At 38.0% G+C, this 16,588-nt stretch overlaps 1 long non-coding RNA gene across 1 annotated transcript in view; it reads right to left on the reverse strand.

Annotated features, from left to right (window-relative positions):
• The window catches only part of LOC126494382 (uncharacterized), a 52,691-nt gene extending 38,493 nt beyond the window's left edge, over positions 1–14,198 (reverse strand). Inside the window, exon 1 of the long non-coding RNA XR_007589989.1 lies at positions 14,093–14,198. This is a non-coding gene — a long non-coding RNA (uncharacterized lncRNA). The remainder of the gene's footprint in view (positions 1–14,092) is intronic.
• Positions 14,199–16,588: the final 2,390 nt, after the last annotated feature.

The following is a 16,588-nucleotide window of genomic DNA, read 5'->3' on the forward strand; positions in this document are numbered from 1 at the left end:
AATAAATAAATAAATAAATTAAAAAGAAAAAGAAAAAAAAGACAAACTGTCTAACTATCTTCACTGATATAGAAGATGACATTTAGACAATCATGAAATATCTATATCAAAAGTTGTAAGCCTCACAATAAATAGATGGCGAAGACACTTATATAGACACTATATAGTTTCATATCAAATACAGGAAGCAATTAGTCATTTATTTTTCTAGGCCTCTATTATGGCCTAGGAAGTGAGGGAGATTGTCCATAAGGACAACCGTAATCTCACTTAAAATTCCTGTGTAGAAACTACATGAAATATGCAGGACAAGGTCTTGGTCAGGGGAACAACAGACATTTCCAAAAGAGCGCAGGCTATTGCCATTGTTCTTCGCTACCCGCTGTACCTACATGGTCAGAACCTAATGATGACATCACATAATTTGGCTGTAGGACATAGAAAAATCATTAACAAACTCACTGGAAAACTTCCTCCTTATTGGCCAGCTTTTATAGTATAGTGCCATAATGTGCCATACAGGCTATTGGGGGAGAAAAGATATTAATGATCTTATCCAGTACTATATATTTCAGGAAACAATATCAATATGACAGGCAAGCTATTCCTACTGGTGTAATAGGGGTGCAACTATTACGGGGTAAATAAATAACAGGTTTTTGATTGGATTTGATACATGTTACATAGGAAAGAGTCTCATGCCAGGTAGTGTAATGCTGGCAAAAACTAAACCACAGAGCTAGGGAGTCATAGGCCTTAAAGTAGAACCTGATATTATTTTGATTTTTGCTAAATAGTCATTTTATAAGTTGCTAAATATGTGTGATGTATGTGTGTGTGTGTGTGTGTGTGTGTGTGTGTGTGTGTGTATTTGTAGATCTGGGCTATTTAACAGATGGTTTTCTCAGACTTAAACAGAACACCATATTATCCTCACCCCCCTCCCAAAGGCTCAGAGAGTCTCATAAAATAGGAGGTGAAAGGAATGTCAGAGCTGGAGAATGGGGAAAAGACAAGAAATGCTGCCTTCTGTAGACAGCATCCCTATAGCACTCATGAACTTGCAACCATCATGGTTTTCTATATAAAATGCACCCAATATCAAGCCTCACAAACTTTCGGGTCCCACCTCTTACTGAAGAGCTATTAGCAGTTGATAGTTGTTGAAGATTCAATCCCTTTTGAGGGTGTGGCCAGTTTTAGAATTTCCATGTTGCAGAGGATGGCCTAATATCTGTGCACATACAGGAAGCACAGTGAACACAATGGGTTATAAAAAAGTAAAGAAACAGAAAACATGAAATTGGGAGGGGGACATTCCTATATTAGGAAGAAGTGGAGAAGGGAAATGGGGAGCAAATAAAATCATATATCATTTAATACATCTATGAGAGTTTAAAAAATAAAGAAAAACATTTAAAACATCACTCTTAAAACCAAACCAAAACAATCAGGAAACAGATAAGGATGTTGTCACCACTTGTACTCAATCTACTCAAAGCAGTATCAACAAAATAGGGAAAAGTTAATTAAATAAGCAAATATATAAATAATAAAAGAATTTAATGATGAACAATGTCTTTATTCCCAGATAACATAACTAGTTGCATACGAAGTCATCAACAACTGATAAACTATTAGAATATATGAAAGTATAGGAAGGTGTCCAGATGTCAAATCAATAACAAATCATTTTCAGGACTAACATTAGCAATATTTCATTTATAATATCTAAAAGTATGAGTTGCTTGAAGTTATACATAATACGTGTGCACACACACAATTACGTGAATTAAAGAGGATTTGGATCAAATGATGGATTACACATGAGTTATGAATAAGAAGTGAATTGTCATAAAATCTTATCAGTTCAACATAAATTTACCAAGTGGATTAAGACAAACACATTTGGGAAACAAAACCTTAAAAGCTTCTGAAAAACAACAAAAGATTTTGTTAGTTAGTTCCAGGTAGATGAAGAATTCTTAGACCAACTATGGGGAAGCATGAAAACAGAAGACTGGTAAATTTGACTATGCTTTTAAAAAATCTTTAACAAATGAAAAGCACTAACTTCAACATAAAAATGGGGCAACTGGAACACCTACAATAGATAACAGCTGAAATTATTACATATTAATAAAGAGCAAAACAGCCTAACAGTGAAATTGCCAGGATTAAGAGAAAACAGTGCACAACTAATAAACATGAATGTGATCAAAGGATAACATATAAAAAGCTCAAACACATGGAAAAGCTATCAACACGTATTAATCATGGTAGACTACATTGTGATGAAGTTAGAAATTAACTCAGAAATCTCAGTCATGTAACACAGTGGAAGTTTATTTCTTGGTTGAGCTAGACCTCATGAGAATTGACTAGAGTGTCTCCTCCACAAAGTCATTAAAGAATCTGTGCTGCTTTGTCTAGTTGTTGTACACAGGACTGGAGTACAATGAATGCCTGTGGGAGGAAAATATTGATGGAAATGCCCTGTATGCTATTTTTTTTGTTACAGAGCTTTAACTTGTAGAACTTTAATATATATCATTTATAAATAACATGGATAGCAGGTAGCTGTAACATGCATAGAAATGATAAATTTCATTTAAAACAATCATTTGAGGGAGTTGAGGTGAAATACTATTAAACATTAGTCAGAAAACTATTTATATTCCTTTGTTCTGCTGTAGCTAATAATGTCTTGAAATAACCTTTTAAATTTAGAAATTAATAACACACATGGTATAATGACTTTGTAACAAAAGTAAATTAGAACTTGTCACAAATACTCAAAATGGTCAATTATTTTAAAATGACTTGGGAAAAATTCTTACTGTGACTCAATTAATCATCTGTTCAGTGAAAATGAAGCAATATTGTCACTAGATGTTCACATGACCAGAGATTATTTTTAGTTTCTGTTAGTAGTAAGTATAAATATTAAAAATAATTTGAGATAATATAGTTATGAGAGCTGATGTTATCATTGAAGAGAATCTCCTGAATAACTCACAATCTCTGAAATAAATGATCTGTAAGAATAAAACCAACTGATTAGTAGCCTGCTCACCAGCTATTAAGTCGACAACTACACCACCTCCACCACACACTTGGGGTGGTCTAATTCTCCAGATCCTGAAGCATGGGCAGAATCCACAACTATCATGTGCTTGCAATTTTAGTTTTATCACTCCTTAACTCACTAATCAAAGTCAGGAAGGAAATGGTCATTCTTATTATGTTCCCTCATTTTTCCACTGAGTAAGTCCACTAAGTACCCTCATGAGATGACCCTACCATTAGCTAAGAATGCAAGATTACAGCTTAGGCTGTTAGCAGATCCATGACAAGTAAGAGTGAATGTGGGCTTCCCCCCTACCCCAGTTTCTAGTCTTGCCTCAATGTTTATGCTGTAAGCAATAGAAATGGGTGTCAGAGTTATCAGGACAGGGAATTTGTTTCTAACAGAGATATAATTCATCTTCACTAATAATTGTGATCATACCAGGTTACCAGGAGCTATGACATTACCATTACTGTCTATATTCCTTTACTTAAGAATTTATCAGATTTTTCTCCTGTGTTGCTTATTCCACTTATATGTTTCCATCTGTAGTTAGCACAGTATTGGGCATGGCTTTAGGCAGACGTTTTATTCCCTCCTGGCAATTCCCAAATAACCAACATTGATACTTAATATTAACTTTACATTTCTCCCTTTTGTCTAAGTAAAAAAGGAAGGTTTTATCTTTAACATAGTAAAACTATATATAACAAAAACAGCAAGTAAGAATTGCAGTTACAAAATCGAATCCATTTGTATTAGGCAAATTATCTTTCTCATCTGTGTTAGTCTAAAGTTTTATACCTAATTTCCTTTCTATCACAACTAAGAAAAACTTTAAGTCTTGATGGAGGTGGGTCATTTGTTTATCTGTTGCTTTCACTGGTTAATAAAGAAACTGCTTGGCCTTTGATAGGCCAGCCCTTAGGTGGGTGGAGTAGACAGAACAGAATGCTGGGAGAAAGAAGCTGAGTCAGGCAGTCACCATAGCTCTCCTCTAAAAGATAGATGCAGCTTAAGATCTTACCGATAAGCTACCTCCTCGTGGTGCTACACAGATTATTAGATATAGGTTAATCAAGATGTGAGAGTTAGCCAGTAAGAGGCTAGAGTTAATGGGCCAAGCAGTGTTTAAAATCCATCAACAAAGTCTAATTATTTAGTCTTTAACTCCATCAAAGACCCCAGAGGAGTGACATGTTTCCTAATGATAGGGACATCTGGCTGCCTGGACAATTACTCTAAGTTCTTCTGTAACATTGGCGCATCCATCTTTGGCCTACAGGCATAGTATATCTGACATACATTTTTGAGAAGCAGGGAATTTTGAAGGACTATCCTATCTTGGCCTAGAAAAGTTGGGCAGTAATTTTTTTTTGCATCCTGCTTGTCTAGTTTAGATAGTGTACTGTCAGCAATTGAGGCAAGGAATTTTCTTTTTTTTTTTTCATAAAGAAGGCAAACTCCATTTGGAGGTCATTTGATGTCCACCACCTTCTTTTGAAATAAATGGATGCTTTCATGAGCATATATGTCTCTTTGTCATGAAAAGCCTTAGGTTATTAAACATTTTAAATGCCATATTCTGTAGGTCTTTGAAGTATTTAAAGACCATCTACCTATCTATCTAAATATGCCTGTGTATGACCTTGAAAACATACCTAACATAACTATAAGTTATAGATGACTTATAATCAACATTTCTTAATTATATGTTACATTTGGAAAGAGTTACATAAGCACAATACCTCAAACAAGAGTAGAAACATACATACAGTTTAACAAAAATAATTTTAATTTTTAGTTTATGACTTTCTTTGTTTTATGACTATACAAGTTTCATGAACACTGATGACATATTAGAACATGGAACTTGGGGTAACCTAAATCTGTATTTTAATTATGATATTCACTTCAATTTGTCTCCAGAATGATCTATTTCTTATTCACATTAAAGGGGGAGTTATGTGTCTGCATTGACAAGAAGAGTGATTCAGAAAGTTACTGATATAACATGTTTAAGACACTTGCACACACATGTGAAGTTACACATATGAAATTACATCTACTCACATGAAGAATATATATGAGCAGTTGCCTAAACTATCCCCTTAATTATACCACAGGGAATGTGCTTCTCAGAAAGCAACCTCAAACCTTTATAATCGATAGAAAATTTTACACAAAGAGTTACAGGTTAAATCTTTAATTTAGGAGTAAGAAAGAGAACATGTGCTATATTACCAGGTGAGTAATTAGCTAAAAGATATCATCATTTAAAATGTGTTTTGATATTGTTGGGATTTGCACAGTTATAATAGCTAACTCTCTAATCTATACATTTTTCTTATCTTTTATAACAATAAAGTTGGTCCCCAATTGATTCAATCATTTTCCCCCAAAACTGGTTGATAGCATTTTCCAATATTTAATGAAGAATATATATGTATATATGTATGTATATATATTTATTTATCTTTAATCCAGTTTTTTTTAACTTGAATGGGCTTTAAGTAAGGAGAGACATTTTCTAAACCAATAGTTTTCATTTTTTTGTGGTGCATTGTCATGTAATGCCAGACATGCAGGTGACCCTAGGATACTCCTGTAAAAAGGTATTTTGACTTCAAAGGGTCATGACCCATAGGTTGAGAAACTGCTCTAAGACTATATATTATATAACTAATATATTTTGAAATATATTTGAAACATCGGAGAGGTACTTGCAGCAAGAGAGGAGAAGTTCTTCTACAGGTATCAAATAGCTTAGATTCATTTCTTAGCTTTCGGGTAGGTGAAAGCTAGTGGTCTGCTAAGTTAGTTAGTCATAAGATCTTCACTCAGACACAGTCATGAGAAAACAGTGGCTATTTAGGGGGTTAAATGTAGCCAGAGACAAGGTAATTAGTACCTGGGAATGTAACATTCTGACCTCTCCATACCAGGTCAGTTCAATTCAGTCAATTATTCTGTGTTGATAAAAGCTTTTTCTCCACGCATTCTTCTTACGTCCTTAGCCCCATTATGTTTTTTTTTTAATGTGAATGTTTTTGCACAAAATACAAAAGAATACTTCCCCATTAAATGCTAAATGGTTTAAGAGTATACTTTGTTTGGTAATTTCCATTTTTGTACTTCTGTGTTGTTATGACTGCTTTTCATTCTCCCTGTGGAGAAAAAATACCTGCTCATTGGAGTAGTTTTATGAATCTCTCTTTTGTGGTATTTGCCAATTCTTCAGACTAAGAACTTTAATGTCTATCAATTTAGTTCCTTATTCTGCTTGGACTCGAAAATTTGGATAGCCCAGTAACAAATAAAGATGCATCTTTCTCATTAAAAAAATTAAATTTCATTCAATAAACCAAAATCAACAATTATTTGAAATATTTAGGACTAGTAATTGTTTTTTTGGTTTAAAAGTAGATTAAACAACATACCCTTTTATCCTATTATTTCTATCTCTCTTTTTTTTTTCTTTTTAAAACAAGCTCACTGAACCTAATCTCATTTGTTCAGCTTTTTTTCCTGACCATTACCAATAACAACTTGTAACCAACCCTCTTAAATGATAATAAAAATCCACAATCCACCCTTTGGGAATGTGGGTGTTGTTCCCTAGTATATTTCATGTTTTTTGCAGACATTGGTATCTTTGGACCCTGGAGGATAATTGTTGAGTCTTGGTTGTAGTAGTCTGTGAGACTAGATCACTTTAGTCAGTAGCCTTGAAGCTATTCTGGTTGCAGAACTCTGAGAAAACTGCAACAGAGGCATTTTGAGATGCTGGATCACCTGGGCCATCTGTTTTCATTGGTGTCTCATCTCCTTGTTCTGAAAATATGTAAACTTTTAAGGTTTATGTAAATATCTATATGTTTTATTAATACAGGTATAGACTGTGTCTTGTACACAAGTTAGTCAAAGATGACTTTTTTATTTAATTTTGAGCAGACGAAATATACATTGTGTTTTGCAGCTTTTTATTTTCTTTAGGTTTATTTCTTTATGTTCTTTAAGATCATATCAATCTGGAATAAATTCACAGTCTTTCATTTACTGTGGAAATAAAATCCTAACCTCTTCCCCAATGCAACACACTCTTTGACTTTCATTTTAAAGTTAAGATATTTTTAAAATATATAGGTGATCTAATCTAGTAACTGTCATAATTCAGTCTCTTAGTAGCAAAAAAATTCAAAGATAACACAATAGCATACAGGATCCAGACTCTCTGTGTTTGCACCTTCTTTACCTGACTTATAATTATTTTATTTCACTTTTTTTTAAAAGGACTTTACTATTTTTAAGCCATTTTTTCAATTGATGAATGTATACTCCTATCTTTTCTCTTCCAAGTCTATGTATATTTTTAAAAACACTGTAACCTGTTTAGAAGTTTCTTTCTACCTGGATCTGTCTTTATTGAGAGTCTGCACTGTTTTCTGATCACATGAGACAAATCTTAAACTGCAATGCCAGCTGCTGGCGCTGCTCAGATTCGGATATGGCTGTAAAGCATGGATGTTGACTGCTAGCTCCTTCACACGTGGTTACCAGAGATTTTAGCCATAAGGTGGAGGCAAGAGCAGTAGCTATGTTTACCGCCCCTGGGGCATTTTGGGTCCAGAAGCATGTTGCCTGTTGCTCATAACCCACCTCTTAAAAGATCTATGCTTGTATTTTCCACTACACTGAGCCAAGGAAGTAGCCTTTTAAAGGAGCACTCCTCTGTTTGTCACTAATGTCAAGCCTACCCAGGAAAAGACGGGTTATCAGGAAGCTGCATTTAGCTCATTTTTTTGTGTTCTTCAAATCTATTTTTTTTAAAAGCTACTCAAGTCTTATGTGAATCTATGTTGCCTGGTTGTGGATGTCATATGTTGGCGGAGTTTTCTTTTCTGTCTGCTATTTCCCATATAACTGACACAGAAAGACTCAATATTAATTATAAATGCTCGACTGATAGCTCAGGTTTATTACTAACTATCTCTTACAACTTAAATTAGCCCATTTCTATTAATAGATATTCTGCCACATGCTATTACCTCTGTTTCATCTAGCAAATCCTGTTCTTTTTTTCTTGTCATACTGGTGACTCCTCTATCTCTGTCCTTCTTATTTCCAGTGTCCTTAGTCTGGTTCTCCTGCCTAAACTTATCCTGTCTGGATATTGACCAGTCAACTTCTTTATTAATCCAATCACAGTGACATATATTTCTACAACATAAAGTAATATTACACACATAGTGGTTGCCTGACTATGTCCTTGGGCCTGTTGTTCTGGAGTATCACTTATCCAGTAAGCTATGACATTACACAATATGTACTATATGTACCTTTTTATCATCTTGGACTCAAACCAAAAAGAGGCTTTCCTGGAGAGGAAGAGAAATACAATCCTTCTCATTGCCCAAGAGCAAAGACAACTGGAGGCAAAGGAAATACATATGGGTCAGATAGCTCTCATGGAGACCTAACAGGGCCAATGCACAAATGCCTTTTCTTGATTGTCATTTTATAACTCTGGCCCATGTAGACATCAAAAATACTTAGTTGTCCAAGGCAAATACAGCTGTAACTAGAGATGTCTGAGAAAGACAGAGGTCGAAGCCAAATGGGTAAAACTACTACCAAAGATACATATTCTATTTGTAGCTCACAAAGTCACTCTGGAGTGGATACACTTTCCATATTTTGGAGATGTTTTCAGATTTAGCATTCAAATACCAACTAAATGAATGACCCGGTGACAGAGTCAGTTCCAATATAATCCTCTGTGCTCACATGCTTTGGCTATTATGGGGAGTCGAAATCACAAGAGTGTGATCATCTCTAAACTGAGCATGTAAAATGAAGCCCTGTCATGTAAGCCTACAGAGATGTCAAGTCACAAACCAAGGCTTAAAGAATAAATGCAAGATAATTTCTCTGGTGAATTATTTGAGTCGTAAGCCATGCAGAGTTGTAGATGGAGGAGGGCAAGGAGGGCACATTAAGTATCCATTTCTCACAGGCTTAGCATTTTACAATGAGACTAATCTAATGAGACCGATAGAATTCTTTCAAGCAATGTCGAACATATCACACACCATGGAAGTGATTAATCTGGGGTCTTGATCCTTGAAGTGACCGCACCAGTACGATCATGGCTCACACGTGGATATGATGTAAGAAAGGCAATACCCCACTTATCAGGTGTTCACGGCCTTTTTTCATGAATGCAACCTCAATATGAACTTTTAAAAAAGCTTTTATTTATTCTTGTGTCTTTCACCTCATGCATCCCTATTCCATTCATCTCCTCTTCCTTAGGATTCACCCTCTGCCATTGTGCCACCCATAACAAAATTTAAGAGAAAAGAAAAAAAAAAGAGGAAAACAAAATAAGAGAAACAGAAAAATCTTGTCATGAGCTGCAGTGTGACACTCTGAGTCACACAGTTTACCCTTTAGTCCATAAATGTTTTCTTGCAAGTATTCATCACAAAGAGTCATTGATCTGGTTCAAGGTCTCTGGTTTCTGCTACTGTATGGATGGTGGGCCTTCACTGCGACTCATTTTGGGTACCCTGTTGTTGCCCTGTGTCATGGAGATCCTGCAGCTTTGGATATGTAGAACCAGCCCCTTCACATGCTCCAACAGGTCACAGATAGGGTGGATATTGGGTGGGCAAACCTATAGCCCTGGTTCTGGGCCTGGGTTGTTTCTGGGTTGTTTAGCATGCCAGCCCTCCCCCATCCTCCCCACCAGGGTGAGCTCTCCAACATAGTATAGGCTAGTTCAGCTAAAGCAGCAAGGAGCAAGGGCAGGGCTTGTTCTGCTTTTAACCCCCTAGGGCAGACTCACCCAGACCCACATCCCCAGGGCCAGCTTTCCTGTGTTTCCCAGGTGAGGTACAGAGACCACTCTCTTGAGTGCTACAGCTTTTGAGGAGCAGTGGGGAGGAGGGCGGTCGGGCTAGTTGCAGATGAGGGACAAGGACAAATCTCCCATGCTCCTGTTCTCAGGGCCTGCTCACCAGGGCCCCAGCCAACACGGTCAGCTCTACTGTGTTGCCCAGGCAAGGTGCTTGGCCCGATTTCAGGAGTGCTACCACTGGTAAGGAGGAGGATCAGCTCCCCTACCTGCAACATATAGCAAGGGGCAAGGGGGGCATCTTTTCCTTGCCCCTCACGAGTACATGGCAGAGGAGGGGGCCAGGACTAGCTCCTCCACTCCCCAACCTCAAGCCCAGCTCCCCCAGGCGTCTCCTAACAGGGTCAGCACTGCCCAGGGTCGGTTTAAGAGCTACTCTCATGAGTGTGGCAGTGGTTGAGGGGGTGAGGCAAACTTTGGGCATTCCTAGCTGCTCAGCCTTCGGTGGGAAGGAGAGGATGAAAATCAAAGTAGATTAAAATTTATAATGAATATTTCTATTTTTCTTAAAAAAGAGCCATGTGCCATTGCCACAAATAAAAAACATTGGCATAATATTTCACTTGATATGCCTCTGAAAAACAGTCATAATTATTTTTATTGCAACTTGTGCTTAACATCAAGAAACAAGAAATCCTTTAAGTGTTGCTGTTAGTCAACCAAGAAAATTTGGAGAACATTTTGTCTTGGAACTGGAAAAAAAACCCAGCTATAAAAATGTCATATAAAGGGTTAGTCTAGAATTGCATAACCACTAAGTACAAATTGGACAAGCAGCTATTAAATTAATATGAAAACTCTTCTGAGTGGACAAATAAGGAAGCTTTCAGGAAATAGTTTTGGATTAAAAAAGTTTTTCCTTTTGCTGGGAGAATAATAATTTGTAGCTGGGATTTTTCTTAATTAGTACAGTTTTATATATTGGATTCTTTAGTCTTTCATACCCATAATAGTCATTATTTCATTAAGATTAACTCAAATCTTTTCCACTAACAATCTATTGTCTTTATGACTATGAAGAAGTGTAATGAGGTTATTTCGAATTCACACTATTTATTGGGGTGTTCATATGCCACATCCTGTGTGTGGGTATTGACCCACTGAGCTGGCTTGCTGGCCCAGCGATTTCTATTTTGATGAAGAAAAGTTAAAATTGGATAAAATAGGAAGAAAAATGCATCTTGCGTCTTTCTGGCACGCTTTGTAGTAGCTTACGAGGGCGTTTACTTCAGGCGGTTTCCTCTGAATGAAGGAAGTGCATTTGACGCAGAAGAAAACTGATTTCCAAAAAAGTGGGACTAAGCTAAAAGGAGTGTCCTGGATTCTTTATTTCCTTTAAGTAGAACTGTTACTAAATTTTCTAAATAGAACGTTTGGAGCCAATAACGAAGACTGGGCCTAGAGGAGCCAAGAAGCCAAGCCAAGGGCCTGCCACCATGGGCCATGGAGCCATGCAACTCACTTTGGCTTCTGGACGCGATTTCACTTCTCCCTTTTTCTGCCTTTTGCTAAAAACATGTCCAGAGAGTCCTTCCACCTAGGAGGCTTTATCTTTCTCAGAGAAAAGAGACAAAAGCAGCTGCCAGGAGAGACGAGCATTCCCGAAGGAATCATTCACATCTGAAGTCAGCCCTACTACACTGAGGAACCAGGAAGTCCCTCCTTGCCCCTTTACTCCACTAGGTTAAGAGCAGGTGACTGAGGTGCAGAGCATCCCTGAACACATCCTCTGCACCTGCACTGGCCCTCAGCTTCCTTTCGCAGAAAGCTGACATGCGCGCCTGCTGGGAAACCAAGAGTTAATTGTTACCACACTGTTCTGTTTATGGGTAACGCTTCTCCAGATATTCTTGCAGATAATAGAACAAACCACCTAAATGTACTAATTCCCCAACTGGGAAAAAACGTCTGGGGATTTTCCCCACAATTGCTGAAGCTCTAAGTCCTTGTTTTCAGATTAAAACAATACTTATGAAAATATTAAACTTTACAAGAAAGCAGCATAGATAGATGTGAGCAGATTTCTCACCTATTCGTTTCACAGTGAAGAAGACTGACAATTTTTTATGTGTATTTCTCAATAATACCTAGCTTCACTTTTTTATAACCAGGAACTTGGGTAAGTTTTCTAATGTGATTCTGTTCTTTCTTCCTTTGAATTCAGATAGAAAATAGAAGGAATATTACAGGCTCTAAAGCTAAGGAGAAATGATGGATTTCTTTCACCCGCTTTACTATTCCTATTTTGGAATCTTACTTCTTGCATAGAATCCAGCCATCTAAATTTTCAGCTTCCCTTCCCAAATTTATGGCAAGATCAATCATGATCTTTCAAACAAGTTTGAGTCTACTGACTTTACAATACAATTAAAATTTGTTGGCATTATGTTCATTTACTTCTAAACAATATATTATTATGACAAAATGTTCTCAAGTTCAGATGCAAATATAGTTTGGTATAACTAACCTTCATGTCATACTCTCTATCTCCTATATAGCATTTTAACCACTAAATTGTGAAACTGTAGCACTTTAAAGACCTAAGACTTTTTTGTTGTTTAAGTGAACAAGTGCCACTTTAAAGCTGGTGACAAGGGCTTTGGAGTCTGACTCACATGTGCACTGTCACAGAGAGGCATGCGCAACACCACTGACACTTGTGCTGGGTCCTGTCGTGGCACCTGTTTGAAAGCAGCAGATTCCCAGACTCCCAGAGGCCCAGGACCCCCTCCAGAGACAGAGACAGCTGCCAACACTCTCCGCTACCACTGTTCTCATTCCAGCCTTACACAGGGCCCTAAGGGCACATTTTTGTGGTCTCCAAACAAGTGCATGTTGTTGTGCTACCCGTTCTTAGCAGTCACAGCAGCTGCTGGTGGTAAGTCACTTACTGGAAATAGTGAATGAATCCATTCCGACTTCTGTGATGGGAGCAACTATATCCAGCAGGACATGAAGGAAGGCCAAGTGATTGAACACATAATCCATTGCCCAATTTGACTAAAATTGGGTAAAATAATTATATTTAATTCTTGTACCCCCTTAAAAACTATTGGTAAGCAAATGCTAGAACATAATAAAAAGAAACAAAGTTGCAGTATAAACTGACATGACTGCTCCATGATCTGGCGTGGTATAGTTAAGAGGAAGGTTTAATATTGTAGATGTGAGAGAGGGAGCAGCCAGAGGCATCTGGAAAGAATCCAGAGCAGACAGAGAAAAAAGTATACTGAATAGGGCTATCAGGCTGGCCCTGGCCAAGAAAGAGAAAAGCAGGAATAGAGCAGAGAGAGAGGAAGAGTGGGAGTTCAAAGCACACACGCACACACACGCACACACACACACACACACACACAAAGAGAAAGATAAATGAGAGAGAGAAGGAGAGAGATAGAGCAGCAGGGTTATAAGGAGAATAAATCACTTTGGAGAGAGAAATCTGTGAGTTGGAGGGAGTTTAGTGTGGGGAGGAGGTAAAAAGAGCTAGAATGCATGGACTCTGAGATGTGTAACAGCTACTGTGATACTGATGGAGCCTGGACTTCGGTATGCTAAAGGACACTACTGGTAATCCTTTCTTCCTTTTGGAATCTGGAGAAATGGAGTTTCCTTTGGACTCAATAGCACCTCAGGGCAGTCAGTAGGAGTAGCCAACCTTTGTTTAAGAGTGCCTCTGTGTTTAAATATGCCTATTGTTCCTCATTAGACACAAGCCAGTATTTTGTCATTAATCCTACTACCCCACTATGCCTCTGTGAATTAACTCTTACAAGTTTGGCAACCCATTTCCCCCATGGGACTCTAAACCACTGTCCTAAGCATTTAACTGGAAATACCCACCACCCAGATTTTTCTTTTTCTTTTATAATTTTTAAGTTCAGACAAACAGGCAAAGTAATCTTTGGGAGATAGAGCACTTAGTCAAGAAAACTGCTTCATATCCTGGTTTCTAAACTATCTAGTTACAGGCAACCAACCCAAATCTCTAAGTAGCTGTGAGTTCTTGAGAAATCATCTTTAGTCTCATGGACCTTATTCAGTTCCAAGCTCTCTAAAATAAAGGGACTGAATTAGACAAGCTCACAGAACCCTGTTATACTCACAGTTTCAAGGTTTCTCTAGAAAGAAGCAATATGTCTGGACAAAAGCAAAGCAAGGTGTTCAGAACTCGCCACATTGCGGTGCTTCCCACGCTTGTCTCCAGAGCGCAACTAAACAGTGGTTCCCTGCTTAGGCAGCAAGTCAGGAGGCTACAGTGCCAAAGGGTGCAGGGACTTCTTGGTGGCTGAGGTCACTTACTCATGTTCCTGTAGATGAGTTAAACAACTCAGCTGATAGCTCATGTAAACAATGGGCCACAACTTCAGGTATTCAAACAAAACAAAGAAAACGCATAGACAGGACTGGAAAGATGGCTCTGTAGTTAAGGGCACTGGCAGCTCTTGCAGATTTCTGAAAGTTGGCTTCAGGCATTCACGCTGGGTGGTTCACAATCGCTTGCAATCGATCTGGATCTGATAACCTTTGCTGAACTCTGTGGGCAGTTGCACACACACACACACACACACAAGGGAGAATTAAAAATAAAAATAAATCTTTAAAAAATGTAGATTTCAGTATGAATTATTTTAAGACAAAATGTTATAGTTTTAAAACACACTGGCACCTGCACATATTTACTTGAGAGAACTGCTAACTTTTGGCCACATGTGAACTCACACACAATACTTAATCACTGTGGCATTATTCAGGAGAGCCTAAAAGTGGCAACAATTGAAGTGTTCATCTACTGATGAACAGAGAGACAAATTATAGTAGAATCACACAATGGATATTAGTCAGCTTGAATAAGGAATGAAGAAGGAGCCAAGGAAGAAGGACACATATGATTTGGGCACTTAGAGGGGTTGCCAGGACAAGCAAATGCATAGTGACAGGAAAACAGACCAGTGGTTGCTCCAGGCCAGGAGAAAGAGGGACACGGGGTGACTGTTAATGGGTTTGGTCTGAATAAGTGTTCTTTCAGGGGTTATAAAATCTTCTGGAATTAGGTAATCATGATGGTTGCACAACTTTCAGAATACACTTACAACCAACGAACCATGTGCTTTAAAAGGGTGAGTTTTACGGTGTGTACATTCTTTTATACAGCCATTCAAAGAAAGGACCATACTCCCAGAGTAAAGAGAGGAATCAAATTCTTCAGTTAAAAGTCATTTCTTTAAAAAAATTTTAAGGGGAGCCCACTGTGCATCTAAGTGTTAAAATATACGTGGACATAAAAAGTCATTTAGTAAATATTAATAGAGTCTTGTTACGATGGCATGTCAGTATTGGGTACTGGAGGATGGTGCGATGAACTGAAAGTGAATCTATCAGCTAGGGCCAATTTATCTTTTTTTAAACAAATGGACTGGCTAAAGGGGATTTTTGACTATACTGACTGCACATTCTAATGACTTTTGTGTAACTTGCTGAAGCCACGTATGTCACAATATCATGAAGGCATCATTTAAAGGCACAAGAAAGAAAAGGTCTTGTTCATTGTGGCTGTGCTGGCTTGTCTTTGTTAGGGTTGTTATTGTTCAGATGCAGCACCATGCACAAAAATCAGCTGTGGTGGGAAGGGCTTCTTTAGCTCACACTTTCACGTTACTCTTTACCACTGAAGAAAATCAGGCCAGGAACTCACACAGGCCAGCGCCTTGGAGGCAGGAATTGATGCAGAGGCCAGGGAGAGCTGCTTACTGGCTTGCTCTTCATGGTTTACTCAGCCTGCTTTTGTACAGAAACCAAGACTACCAGCCTAGTGGCAGCATCACCCACAATGAGCTGGGCCCTCCCACATCAACTTCCAATTACAGAAAATGCATACATGCTTGTGTATAGCTAATGTTATAAAAGCATTTTCCTATTTGAAGTTCCCTCCTTTCAGATGACTCAAGCTTGTGTCAAGTTGACATAAAAACTATCCGGCACATGGCTGTACTATTCAACCACACAGGCGATTAAAAAGGAAAACAGCATTCTTTGTTCATTTGCTTAGCACATGACCTCCCCAGCCCTACCCTGCTTGCTGCCCCACCTCCTCCAGGCTCCCTTCAGTTTCCCTGGAGACACTTTCCGGCTCAGGACACACGACGAGTAAATTAACAGTGGTTCCATCCCACTAGCTGCTTACTATTTGCTGCATATTCCATATTGCCTCATATTCCTTATAGAACCCAACTTTTGATTTATTAGTTTAGTTGTTTGTTATCTGCCTCTCCTTAATCCTAGAAGATGGTCAGTCCTCTACAGGACTCAGAAGAGGGTCTGCACACAGTGGGAGCTTAGTTGTTGCCTGGATAAGCTGAATGAGTAAATAAGATCCCCTTTTTTTGGGTTTTCACAAACTTTCTGCCTTCCTCTGCTTTTAGTTCTCTTACCCACATGCTCACATTTAATGATTTTTTTCATTGCTTTTTAACCTTCTTAAATTCCTTTTTCATTCTCCATTATTCCATGAATTTCACAAAAGCACAGTCATGGGTGAATGTTATTTGCCTCTTGGTGTTGGAAATAGAGCAGCTAAAATGATGGGTTTCATATTAAGCCCT

Source organism: Alexandromys fortis, unplaced genomic scaffold, assembly GCF_014885135.2.
Source record: "Alexandromys fortis isolate MF-2015 unplaced genomic scaffold, M_Fortis_MF-2015_v1.1 scaffold_386, whole genome shotgun sequence".
Lineage (NCBI taxonomy): Eukaryota > Metazoa > Chordata > Mammalia > Rodentia > Cricetidae > Alexandromys > Alexandromys fortis.